The sequence below is a fragment of the Pezoporus wallicus genome, unplaced genomic scaffold (genome assembly GCF_028554395.1).
Source record: "Pezoporus wallicus isolate ANWC-B61680 ecotype Strahan unplaced genomic scaffold, APGP_CSIRO_Pwel_v1 contig_1035, whole genome shotgun sequence".
NCBI lineage: Eukaryota > Metazoa > Chordata > Aves > Psittaciformes > Psittacidae > Pezoporus > Pezoporus wallicus.
Genome location: NW_026636811.1, coordinates 1893566 through 1906538, shown reverse-complemented (window position 1 = coordinate 1906538; position 12973 = coordinate 1893566).

Here is a 12973-nt window from a genome sequence, read left to right as displayed (position 1 = left end):
CATGTCAAATCAGAGACATTGGGAAACAAAAGGTCTGAAAGCAACTCATCCACCTGAACAGGAGTCATCTCCCTGCTGCATAGCAAACGCTGTAGCGGTTTCTGTAGCACAAAGATTATCTCCTTGAGGCCTAATAATCAAAGAGATTTCTTCCTGTTCAGCATAGTTCAGTCTGCAGTTCCAGAAGCTCCACTTAATTTCATAAACAGTTCGAACATCTTTCATGTTTGGAAAATGATTGTGAGTTCAGCTGCTCGAGAGTCCTGTACATGTTCCACTCTTTCTTGTTACTCACAATGTTTTCTTTTCCTGGTTTCTAAATTGCTGTTGGTTTCCACAACTTTGGTGTCATGTTATGTTCATTGGTATTTATTCATGAAAAGCCTGAGAGGGGTTTTATAAGTGGGATGAATCTTTATTATAAAACAGCAGAACCAGCCCTTCACAACACTTCAGAAAGAAGAGTATACGTGTGACTGTCTTTCTCCTAACCTGGAATAAAATCAAATACAATAGCGTGGTACATATCTCTGAAGTAGCTGATTTACCAACAGCATTCTTATTCCAGGGGCTTTGAACACACATAATGGTTGTCCAAATTGTGCCAGTATTTTGGTAATTTTGTGTAAAAAATGCTGCTTTTTTTTTCTTTTGGAGCGGGTGGAATATGGCTCACATTTGGGGTGTGTGTGTGGGCCTGTGCCTTATTAAACTTATGGTCCTTTTTTCCAGTAACCACTTCAGTGCTGTGAATCAACATAACCGGTTCAGAAAAGCACCATCTGTCGATTGGATAAACAAAAGTCTAGTTAGTTGGAAGTTTAATAGATCACAAAGTCTCACCAAGTCCATTTTTATGTTAATAAATTCCACCATGGAATATTTTCTGATGTCACATGGCAAAAGTGCCCTAAATAAATAGCAGCTGAAGCATTTTCCATTATTTATCTTAGTATTTTGTGAGCTTAACAATAGAAATTGGCCAGGATCTGAACTTCCATAATATATAAGTGCCTTATGGGTCTGGATGTTGGGTTTCATGAATCTCAGGCAAGTAGGTTTAGAAAGGATCTCATCTAGCCTGGCCAGGGTTGGATCAGATGGGCCTCAACTATCCCAACCCGATACCCTTCTCACTTAGGAGTTGGGGGCTGGGGCTACCACTCAATAATAGCCACTGACCTCATTCCATCCATCCTGTGCCCAAATTACTCTTTCCCATATTATTCCTGGATAGTGCTATGGTGCGAGATGTCTCATCTACCACCTGTGCTTGAAAAGACCTCCTCTGAAAGTCGGCTATTTCTTTCACTGCCAATCTAGTGTGTTTCTAGATATTTCCTGTAGTAGTGATCAAAGCATCAGCAACTGTAGCTCAGATGATTCCTTCATGTCCTATCCCCATTTTCCTGAGTGGAAGATTGGGCCTACAGGTGGATTCTGGGAATGTTCTTCCAGCAGTAGCTGTTTTACCTTTTGAGCCATGGAGTTTGTCAGAGATGATCTAGGTGATCTCCCCATGAAGGTAATTTCAGCTGCCAAGTTTCACTAGGAAGCTTTCATGTCTTCAGAGAAGGGTCATTCAGACTCCCCACTGTTTCAAACCAAGCACAGGCAACACTTTCAAGAGTGTATTCAAGTCCGAGGTCCTTCCTGAGTAAGAGTATGGTGAAGGCTGTACCAGTTTACCAGTTAGTATAGAAAGGAGTGGTACTGCCTGTCTGCCTTTTGCATAGTCACCAGATGCCTTTTTGGTTCTCCTCATCTGCATACTGGTTTTTAATAGTAGTTCAGAGCAAAGCGTACTTTTGCTCTTCTGGACCTGTATGTAAGTACTTGATGAGACTTTCCAGGTTATCCTAAGTCCATTAAAAAGGGTGAATAACAGATTTGCCTGCAAAGTTATAAAATCAGAGAGGAGGTCACTAGACTAAGGAGGAGGATTCTGCTTTAGGCAGAACTACTAGTGGTGCTTAGAGACCCTGAGGCTGGAAGTTTATAACGCTTCAGCAGGGTCATCATCATTACCTTGTCCATACACAATCGTTCTAGGGCACCACAGGAGGAAAGTGATAGGGAACCTTTTCAACTCCTGAAATTTTCTTGTAATACTGCCAGATCTGTGTCCACATCACCAAATATGATTTTGCTCTGTTTTTAGGAAGCAGGTGAGGAGCAGGACACCTGTATGTTGTACACCCACACACATAGTGTGGAGTCCTTGTTTCTTTCTGTTCCCTGGAAACATCTTCTGTGGTTTGACTAAAACATTTAAATGTAGTTAATCATGTGAAAGAAGCTTTTACATTTCAGATCATAGTAATCTCCCCCTTTCCTTTCTCCTGTGTAACGCAAAATGGCTTATATATTTGCGATCCAGCTGTGCATGCTTGGATCTGTGCTACTCAGATTGTACTTTGAAGCTACTCCTGCCCTGAAATCACACTGTGTATATCCATTACAAGCTGTAGGGAAGAATTAATCAAATAAAACCTGATGGTTATGCTGTGTTAAAGCACATCACAACTTACCTATCTCTTCTTACATTTCTCTGATGATTGCAGAACTGTAAAGCTCTTCTCTTGTTTCTTTGAAGCGAATTTACAATAGCCCCAGTAATCCCTTTGCACTTGAGAAAAAGTAAACCTTTCACACTATTGCAAGTCCTAAAATGCCTACAAGGGCTCCTCTACTGAGCCTTATGGGTATCAAATGTTAGCTGTGAACTGGAAGACTGTGGCCAGGTCATCTTTTATCTATGTGGTAGGGGTCCCAGTATCAGTTTATCACAGAAGTTACTGTTTTCAGGATGTTTTTTTTTTCAGTGTACTTTCTTTTTCCAAAACATTTTGAGCAGACAAAGAGAAAATACTCTGTTTTGAAAGTGTGTTTATAGTGTACTGTTGGTCCCAATTTGTGTCTAACCACTTTTACTTTGCCTGCATGAGGAGTTAGGCCTGTCTTTCCTGTTCTTTGGATTCATCATGTGTAGAGCACCAAGAGAGCAGGGAAAAAAGAACAGGCGAAGAAAAATGTAATTTGGCAAGAAGAATGAGCTCTCCCCACTTTTTCCAAAACTCACTTTGTTTTCACATGGAAGTAGATCTTGCAAGTGATGCAAAATCTGTTCTGTGCTTTCTGAGTACATCCTTTTGTTGAATCTCTTATCTCTAAATGCCTAGCCCTATGATGATAGCTCTTCTATAAACATGAAACAAAAGGATGGATTATATGCGTGTTTTTGTCAAGAGCAGAGAAATATAGCCACAATAAACCCAAAAGTTTGCAGAGTGAGGTAAAAAAGGGACTTTCTTTTCAGAAGCAAAAAGTTACAACTGTTTGAATCTCCCTGGGATGATGTTCATTGGGACCATCAGTCACACTTTTTGTTGTTGTTGCTAACTTCCACATGCAGGCAGAAACTGCCTTTCACGGATGAAAAATGTCTTGCTTATTCACAAGCCCTGTAGAAATAAACATTATTTTATATATATGTACTGCCGGCAGTGAGGATTTTATTTTTCATGCCATGTGCCAAGCTTTCATTAGTCAAAGTGTGAAAAATCCCATTTGCTGTATTTTGGAGAGTTCATGTTGGAAGCATTCAGAGAGCAACTCACTGACATTTCAGTCACTGGAGAAGGGATTACCCTGGGAGCTGCCTAGCCACCTGGGACCTGGGGGTTTTGCTCCAATTCCTACCTTTGCAACCCACCCTTTTCTTGACTTTGGGCAAATTGCTTCATCTGTCCACGTTTTGGATCCCCTATGACACAAGGATCAGGCTTTCAACTCATAAATTTACTCAGTAGCATAAACTTAATATTAATGTGGTGGTAATAACATGGTCAGACTCTTCAAGCTAAATAAACTTGATAAATGGAGGCAAGTCTGGGTCTGAACATAAGTTTTGGAGAAGCTCCAAAGCACAAACAGTGTGGATGTTGATTTCACTCTACACCAACAGACAAAGCCATGCACTTTTCTGCACACTTGGATCTCTCTTCCTACAAGTCTAGATCCTGGTCTCTTCATCCCAAGCCTACCTCATTACCTTAGGGAGGCAAGATCCCTGCAGGGTCCTTTCTAAATGAGGTCACTGTGGAAACAGTAAAGGATCATGGAATAAGTGCAGCTGCCCAGGGAATGGCTTTAGCTTGATGGATTAACTGTATGAAGCTGTGTATGTACCCATGAATGCAGAAACTGAACACGAGTTTGAGGTCCTGTGTAGTGAACTGTCTCCACTGCCCATGTTCCTTTGTGTGGAATAGGAAGAGCATAAGCGCCAGCATGAGTAAGATCAAACCCTCTGCTTATTCAGATGGAAAGTATTGCCTAAGTCCCCAGGGTTACATGAGCTAAACCTATGAGTTTGCTTGCTTTCTTAGAGATGGTGTTGCCAAATTCTGGACAGAATTTACAGAACAAATCTCTTGGCATTGTAATTCATTGCAAAAGAGACTTAATTTTATCAACTAAATTATAGGTGATGGAGCCTTATCTCAATTTTTTGTGTCCTTTTTGACTTCTTCCTGTACTCCTTCTTTTCCCTCATCAAGATGCCCAATGAAAGACTTAAGTCCATTTTCACCCTCTTTAGAGGCACCAACAATAAAGCAAATAAAATATTATTCTTTCTGAGTAGTAAATTTATAGCAGGCAGTAACAAATCCATGAGAATTTATATGGCCCTTTGCCAAAGAAACCAAGGATTTGAATCCATATGCTGAAAAATATACATGTATCTATTCCGGTGTTTAAGGAGCTGTGGGAAATCCTTCTTTTTTTAAAATTGAAATAAGAGAAAAGTATCCGAAATCACCTATGACCCTCCTTTGAAAGCCAGTGTCACCAGAAGGTTAAAACTTTATTAAGACTTTCTTATGCCTTTAGCTCCCTGACATATCTAAGGGAATGAAGGTATGAGAAGAATGAAGGCATCATGCCATCAACCAGCTGAGCTGCCCCCACCCATGCATGGGACAATGTGACTTGAGGCTTAGCATCAGTGTCTGCCCACTGAGATAAGGATGAAAGGCCTTACCAGATCCTCCCTTGAAGGAGCCATGGAAGATGGTAAGATTATCCCTTTCAACTGAAGAAGCATATATCAGTGTTCCTAAAACCAAACTGCACCTGGTCTTCTGCAACCTCCGTTCATTATCTTTTGATAGTTGTCAGCTTGCTGCTGTTCTCTTAGTAAGTGCCCACAAAAGGGTATTTGTTACTCTTCCAGTGATGTATGTTCACTGCCTGGCCACTCTGCTGATTTAATTTACTTTTCCCATGCTCCTCAGTTGCTTTTTCTGTGCTTTGGTCATGTTGATAAGAGGATAAATGAGATATCTGTATCAAACCAACCTGTAGCCCACTTAGATTTCCTTCTTCAATCTGGGATTTGAACTTCCTGGTCTGAGAAACCTCTTGAGAATGACTGGCTACCACAGTGTCTTGTTTGCTCAGACAACTTAGGTCTCTGTGGCTTAGTGGTTAAGGGAATCTACCAGATCTCTAGATGGACGTTTCCCAGTCTGCCTACTACTAGTGCACAGTTGTGAATCGTGTCTCCTGCAGAGCTTGCTTTAATAATTTTGGCAAATCTCAGCATGTCCTCACCAGTCCTCATTTGGCTATGCATGTGGAAGTCTTCAGACATGTCTGCAGTTAGATGCTAGCCATGTTTTCAATCAACATGATTCAGTTTTAAATTAAAGCTGGGAGAGCTTTGCAGGCTGCTGACAAGCCTGGTCCTTCAAAAAAGAGAAAAATCAAAAACCAACCACCAAGCTCCAAACCAATGTGCTTTGGGGAGAAGAAAGGAGGGAAAGTGACATCCGTTCTGGGAAGGAAGAAGCAAGAATAACAAAATCTGGCACCCTGGTCTGTGTTTGCTCTAATGAGGCATCTCCATGTGCTTTGTGTCCTTTGGTAACACTGCCCTTTCCGTGCCACGTTGTGGATCGTCAGATGAAGCTTGGCCCAAAATAAACGCCAGGCTGCTTTTCATCTCAGGGCTTTGTTTGTGCCAAGCGAACAGAGTGACTTCTCTGTGGCTGTTTGCATTTGTCGTTCCAAGTTGTCTGAGCACTAGGTTATAAATACACAGCACCGATTGATAGCCTCAGTATGTCCAGTCGGACAAGCTTTGAGTGCTGGCAAGAGAAGGATTTGGCTTGCCTTAATTATTTTTGTTATAACACTTTTTCAAATATTTGGTATAAATCAAAAATACTGTAAATACAACTCAGGAGCAGAGGGTTCCTTCTTTACCCATTCTGTAGGCTGTGGCTATGAGCAATAATTTTAGGTAAATTTTCCGTTGCCCATATTTATATTCTTTACAGTCACACGTGCAAAGGGATGCTGTCAAGTTAGGGATGTAATTTAATGTCACCGATATTTTTAGGTTGTTTTTAATGCAGAAGTCAAATGAAGTTGGGATTTTATCCACTTACCTCCTTTTAGAGGAGATGTAGGGTGTGCGAAGAGCGTGAAAGGCTGAGTTGTTCTGAGCTCTGCCTTCAGATTGCTAATGTTAATCCAAGCCCATGCTGTCCTGGTCTGTGACAAGAAGGCCCATTAATGAGTGGTGACTCTGAGCAGTCTGAGCTAAACCCTGAGTCCTGGGGACTCTTCACCAAATCTTTACTATTTCACTGGGGAATGTTCAACCTCCTAAACTTCATTTTTCTCTTGTGCCCACCCCCAGCCCCCATCATGAAAAAACAATGCTGGTGAGAAATGGGAATTTAGTTTCTATGGAAAGCATTTTATTTTTGTATCCAGCTCTTCCAGTCTGTGTAGGGTTTTCCATTTGCTTTCAGCAAAGACTGTCACTGTTTTTCTCATCCAAAATTCCTCTTAAGAAACTGAATGCTTTTACCAAAAATGGGTATCTTTTCCTTCCCCTTCACCCCTTCTCCATTCATAGCATACCCCAGACCCCTGAAAATGGGCTAACTGAAGAGAAGCACATTTCTCTTAAAAATTTCCCATGGAAATGATTTTGTTGTGGTTAATGCCTGCCTTGTCTTTCTTCTGTCTGGGGCTGGAAGACAATTCCTCAAAAACATTATCAGCCAGTGCATCTCTACAGCACAAGTGAGGTTCTAAACATCTCATTTATTCCTTTATACAATAATCCAGGAACCATAATTGTGATTATTTGCAATTTGTGTGCTGGAACACTTCTGCAGAGTCATTTGGAAACCAGATCACTGTTCAAATGTCTCACAGCTTCAGACATGTTTCAGGAAGAATGAGTTTACAGAATGCAGCAATATGCTGTGTGTTATTTTGTATATATCCATTCTTATATGCATATACATATATGCATATCTAGATATAGATACATGAAATATGTTCATATGGTTGGAAGTGAAAGACCAAGCAATGAGTTTTTTGTGCCTGACTTTAGTTCTGCTTTGAAACAAGCTTTTCTGGGATGAGCTGGAGACAATGTCCATTCAGAGCAGGAGGCAAATAGATCCAGGTCAGTTTTAGACAGCAGCAAATCAGTTTCTCTTCCCAGTTCTGGTGCCAAATAGGATATTGTGCCCTGCACATGTATGACAGTATGGGAAGGTATGTGCTGTATCTATGTGTACAGAACTGGCCAGCTTCGCTCTGCTCCAGGTGTTCTAATACCAAGGGAATGAGCCTTCATAGAACAGTTAGGGTTGGAAAGGACCTTAAGATCATCCAGTTCCAACCCCCCTGCCATGGGCAGGGACACCTCACACTAAACCATGTCACCCAAGGTCTTGTCCAACCTGGCCTTGAACACTGCCAGGGATGGAGCATTCACAACCTCCCTGGGCAACCCATTCCAGTGCCTCACCACCCTAACAGGAAAGAATTTCCTCCTTATATCCAATCTAAACTTCCCCTGTTTAAGTTTTAACCTGTTAGCCCTTGTCCTATCACTACAGTCCCTAATGAAAGTCCCTCCCCAGCATCCCTATAGGCCCCCTTCAGATACTGGAAGGCTGCTATGAGGTCTCCATGCAGCCTTCTCTTCTCCACATTGAAAAAGCACAAAAGAAAACAGGTGGGTGGATCTGTGTCTCTTTGTAAATCCAGTTTGCAGGAATGGGCTTCTTACTCGCACTTATTCCTCTGTGTGTGTGCAGGCGTGTAATATAAATTGAAGCCTAATTTTTTCCTTTGAAGTGATTAACACCCACCCACAAGCAACAGGAAACAGACTTCAGCTTTAATTAGTACCAACACATTGGAAATTCACCCTATATTTGCCTTCAAGTGCAGCAAAATAGCTTCAAAGCTAAAAGCTTCTTCACTTTCTAAGTAATAATGAGGTATTAATGAGGCAATTAGGGGCTTGTAAACATGGTGTCAAAGAGATATGAACTAATCACCAGCAACAGGAAAAAGACAGATCCCTCTGACTCCAGTGCTCCAGCTCTCCCGACCCCCCTGAGGCATTCTGTGCTTGTAAACTAATCCGCAAAAATGTTCTAGATTAATTCAAAACACTATCCTCTTTTTAATTCCCTCACTGTCTTCGGGCTTGTTGCTGAATAGATGCTCTGTGTGAAGGCTTTTAAATACGCACTTTTGTTATTGCAATAAAACCCAGACTGAAGTTCTCTTGCGCTAAGCTGTCAATTTATATTTGGCTCCCTTCTAACATACATATGAAATACTTCTAAATCATTTGTTGGAATATTTCTTCCAGTTTATTTCGTTTTAGGCTATTTAATGAAAAAAATAAAGCGTGTCATTTAATTACAACTGATGAACACCACGTTGCTTTTTTTTTCCTTGAATGTAAAATGTTAGTGTTGAGTATGAAAGATTAAATACACCAGTTAAATCTTGGAATGATGCAGATAGAGCAGGGATAAACATTTCCCCTTACAGATCTGTTAGCTGGAGCATTGGACTAGGATTAGTGCGATCCCATCACACTAATTTGGTGCATGACTTTATGAGAGCTGCTTTTATGGTTCTCATTTCCTTGTAGCAATACAGTTCAGATCTGATGTAGCTCAGACATCAACCTGTCATGCTGCTTTCTGTTGCTAAAGGAAAAGTCACAGCAGATTTATCTGCACTGAGATACTGTATGTGGTCCTGTCTTGACATTGTTCCTATTAGAAAATATGATTCCAAACAACTTTTTGTTTCCTAAATGAAAGTTGGGGGGAAAAAGAAAGGATCAACAGAAAAAATGTCTCAGATATTCATGAAGCTCTACTTGGCGAGCGTTTAGGAAAAGCATAGACTAAAGAATTTCCTAGGCTAGGAGCAAACATCTCCCTACAGCGTCCCTGATATGGACACTTTAGATCTTCATGTGACAGCTGAAATCCTGACATCTCTGCTTCCTTCAAATTACCTCCACAGATGGTATTGCTCTGCAGCTGAAAGTACTACTGCTTTGAGAGAGGGCTTTTGGATATGGCCTGTTGTCTCCTGGAGATTAGGGTGAAACTCCATATCCTTTCTCCGTGTGATCTCATTACAGTCAGCTCTCTAGGGGTGAAAAGTGAGTTCACTGAACCAACTTATTGTGAAAAAATATTTTGAAACATAACACATTGTGGTTTGATCCTGTGTTCTCACAGGTATATGTTGGAAATCACTTGGTGGAAGTCAGTAACATGTGTGTTAAGCTCTCCGAAGTGAAAACAGAATGGAGGCCCTAATAGTTTTTCCTGCATCAGGAAATTTGATCTAATCCACAAGAAAATTATACATAAGTTCAAGAGTCCAGCATTTGGCCTAGTAGTGTGCAGTTGATTATAACTCTGGAATCGCCCCTTGACAGACCAGTTCAAAATGGTCTCCAAACATTTCTGAGAGGAATCCATATAGACATGATGGTAGCAAATGATGTCTGCAACTGTAAAAGCCAGTACTGACCTCTCCAGAACATTGGCCTGTTTGAATCTTTAGCAGTATTTTATCCTGGGCATGAACAACGTCTCATAGTGGCTGATTATGCAGGTTATGCATAACTTTTTTTTTGCTGCAGTAGAGATTCGTGAGTGTTCAGTACTATCACAAATGGCTCTCTTGTAGAGGTTATCTGGTGGAACTTCATTGAGTGTCTCCTTCACCTAAGACCATTTAATTTATGGCTGATTTAGAAAATGCCAGTATTTATTAAAACCTCTCCATAATGAAGATTTCTCACACCCTGTGGTGCTGTGCAGTCTAATAATGTAATAATAATATCCAGCCTGTAGCTGGATCAGTTCTTTTTATTCTGGACATGAGGTTTTGTTACAGCATCACTGGCCAAGAGAAGCAGCTCTTGGGTATCCCATTGTGTTTGTAGTGTCAGGCACTGGGGAAGATACCACCCATTCCATGTTCCTTGTAAATTCCCAGACCACAAGCACGCACACTCCCAGCTTTCACCCAGAGCTTTGTTTCTTGGGAGCTCATAGCCTTAAGATTTTGGTGTGTGGTTGTAAGGCCAGGGAGGTTGACGCTGGGGTGAAGATTTCACTAGCTCTCATTAAGCAAACACACATAGGCCCCTGGGATGACCTTTCCAGTATTTCTTTTCCCAAATATAAAAGCCAGTATCTCTGATCATGTTAGGTGGATACCACAAGTACAGGCATCAGCTGCAAACACAGCTTGGGTGGTTCCTTCTGAGCAGAAAAAGTCCCTGAAACCTGTGACTCCTACTGGGAATTTGAAGGAGTTTGGGACTGGTGACCCTAAACACAGCTGCTCAATAAACCACAGTCTGGTCCACAGAGTCCCAGAGAGGAGGGGAGCTCTGGTGTCCTGCCGTGAGGGTCAGGGAGGGGGGCAGCCAGAGCATCCCCATTTTGATGTGTGAGACACAACAGGCCTGCCTTGTTAGCTCAGAGCTCTGGTGCTTGGGACATTGCCTTCCCTTCAGCCCTTTCCTTCCTCTCTCCTTGTGTTAATCCTACATAACTCTCTGCTCTTTCCATCTGGGTGGGGATCTTAAAAGACCCCTACAGTTCTGCAGGGCCTCTCCTGTTTGTGTGTAATAATACAGGATGGCTGGACCATTAACACCTTCTCTGAGCACAGCATGTTGGAGTTGCAACACTTTCCGGCCTGGGCTCCTTTGCCAAAGGGTATTGTGTGAGTGCACTCAACTTTTGTTTTAAAATCCCAAATAGGGTTTTCTTTTCTCTTTTCCTTCCAGGTTGTGTGTGTTTTTGCCATTGGTATCCATGGGACTTTTCCTCCTGTGGTTCCTTTAGAGGTAACAGAGTCTGAGGCTGTTTTTATTTGTTGCTCTCCCTCTTTCTCCCTCCCCACCATAGCACGGTTTCTGGGAGGCTGGTAACTGAGAAGGAGAGGTTGAATGAGCCTGCAGAGTAGGAGGTGAACGTGGACCCTTTTGCTTTGAGGTCACTAGTTCAAACACAGCTGAGGTAAGTGACATCTGCAGGGTTTTGCCATCTGAGAGCTGGTAGCTGGATTTCCATCACAAAACCATAATGCAGGCAGGTTACTAGGGATTTATGACTGAGCTGGATTCTCTGGGATATAATAAGGTGAGTCACCACTGAAACCTTTTTCGAGATTGAGAAATTCCTACTGTTTCTGTCAGGTATATACTATTGGGGATCCAATAGGGGCCAGCTCAAATCACAGCTGTGCCTCCTGGGTTGTCCCACAGCTGCCTTTTGGCAACTCTCAAGGCGAAGGTGCGATAGCTTTGCAGAGGTCTGAGGCAAGTAAAGAAAATGATGTTTCTTCTGTTTTACCTCAAGAACACAGCTTCATGCAGCCACACATAGCTCTGTGATGTTATGGAAATGGAGACATAGAGATAGATATCAAAGAATGACCTATAGGTGCATGTGAAGTCTAGGTAAGCAGTGAGCAAATAGCATTCTGAGAGGAAGGTATCTCTACAAGAACAGAGGTGTCTGCTACCTCCCTTCATGTAATCCCCTGCATTTAGTCACAGCAAAACCGGGGGGAGGAACTCTTTGTATTGACAAAGGTGTGCTTTGTGGTTAGTGACAACACAGCTTTGTTTCTAAGTAGATGGAGACATCTTTGTAAGAATCAAGATTTGACTGCATGCTTTCTGAGCTGAAATCTTGTTCCATCAAAACTCAGTCTTCCTCTTCACTTGGCTGGGTACAGGAGTTCTGTCTCCTTACATAAGGGAGATGATACAAGTTGCCATCTGGGATAGGTCAAAAATATTAGTAGCATAACACTAGCAAGACAGAGCAGTTGCCATGAGTGATCTTATCACCTGCAACACAGAGTGGTGATGAGGTGCCCAGGAAGAGGTTAAAATCTCGTTAGTAACTAAGGAGCAGAAGCTTAGTCTTCTGTTGAAAGGCAGCATGTGCTGTCCTGATGCTCGGGAGTGACAGTTCCCAGCAGTTCTTCCCTGTATGTGTCAGGCCAGTAACCCTCCACCTGAACTAGGGCCTACCCTGAATCACACATAGAGCTATTTGAGCTGCAGACCTGGAGCACTGTTGGGCTATGAGGGTAGCAATGAGCCAAAGTGCAGAATACCACTGATGACTCTTCTGTGCGTGAAGAGTCTCTCAAGGATCTCTTCTTGTTGCAGAATGGTCTCCTGAAACACAGTGAGAAATGACCAGGCTGATCTCTTTAGTATCAGTTAAGAGCTTTGCTCCCTCTCTGACCGAGGCTCCTGCACTGGATGTCACTGGAATTGTTTTAGCTTTCTATGCTGCAATTCCCTGGCTTGGGAACACCTTAACAATCTGTTTAGCTGGTCTTTTTAGGTAGCAAGCTTTGTGTATGCATATGCTGTGAGAGATTTGTCAGAGGGATTCCTGGAATGGGGTGCTGATTAGCCAGGGCCTCTTGAGAACTCGTCATGGTAGTCAGTATAATAGTTGTAATAACTAATAATAACAAAGTCAAGAATGGGAACAAAAAGCATCAGAGTACAGTGTCCTTTGATTTTGAGGCTTTTGAAGGGGAGCATAAAAGAAGGATTTGGGGACATAAT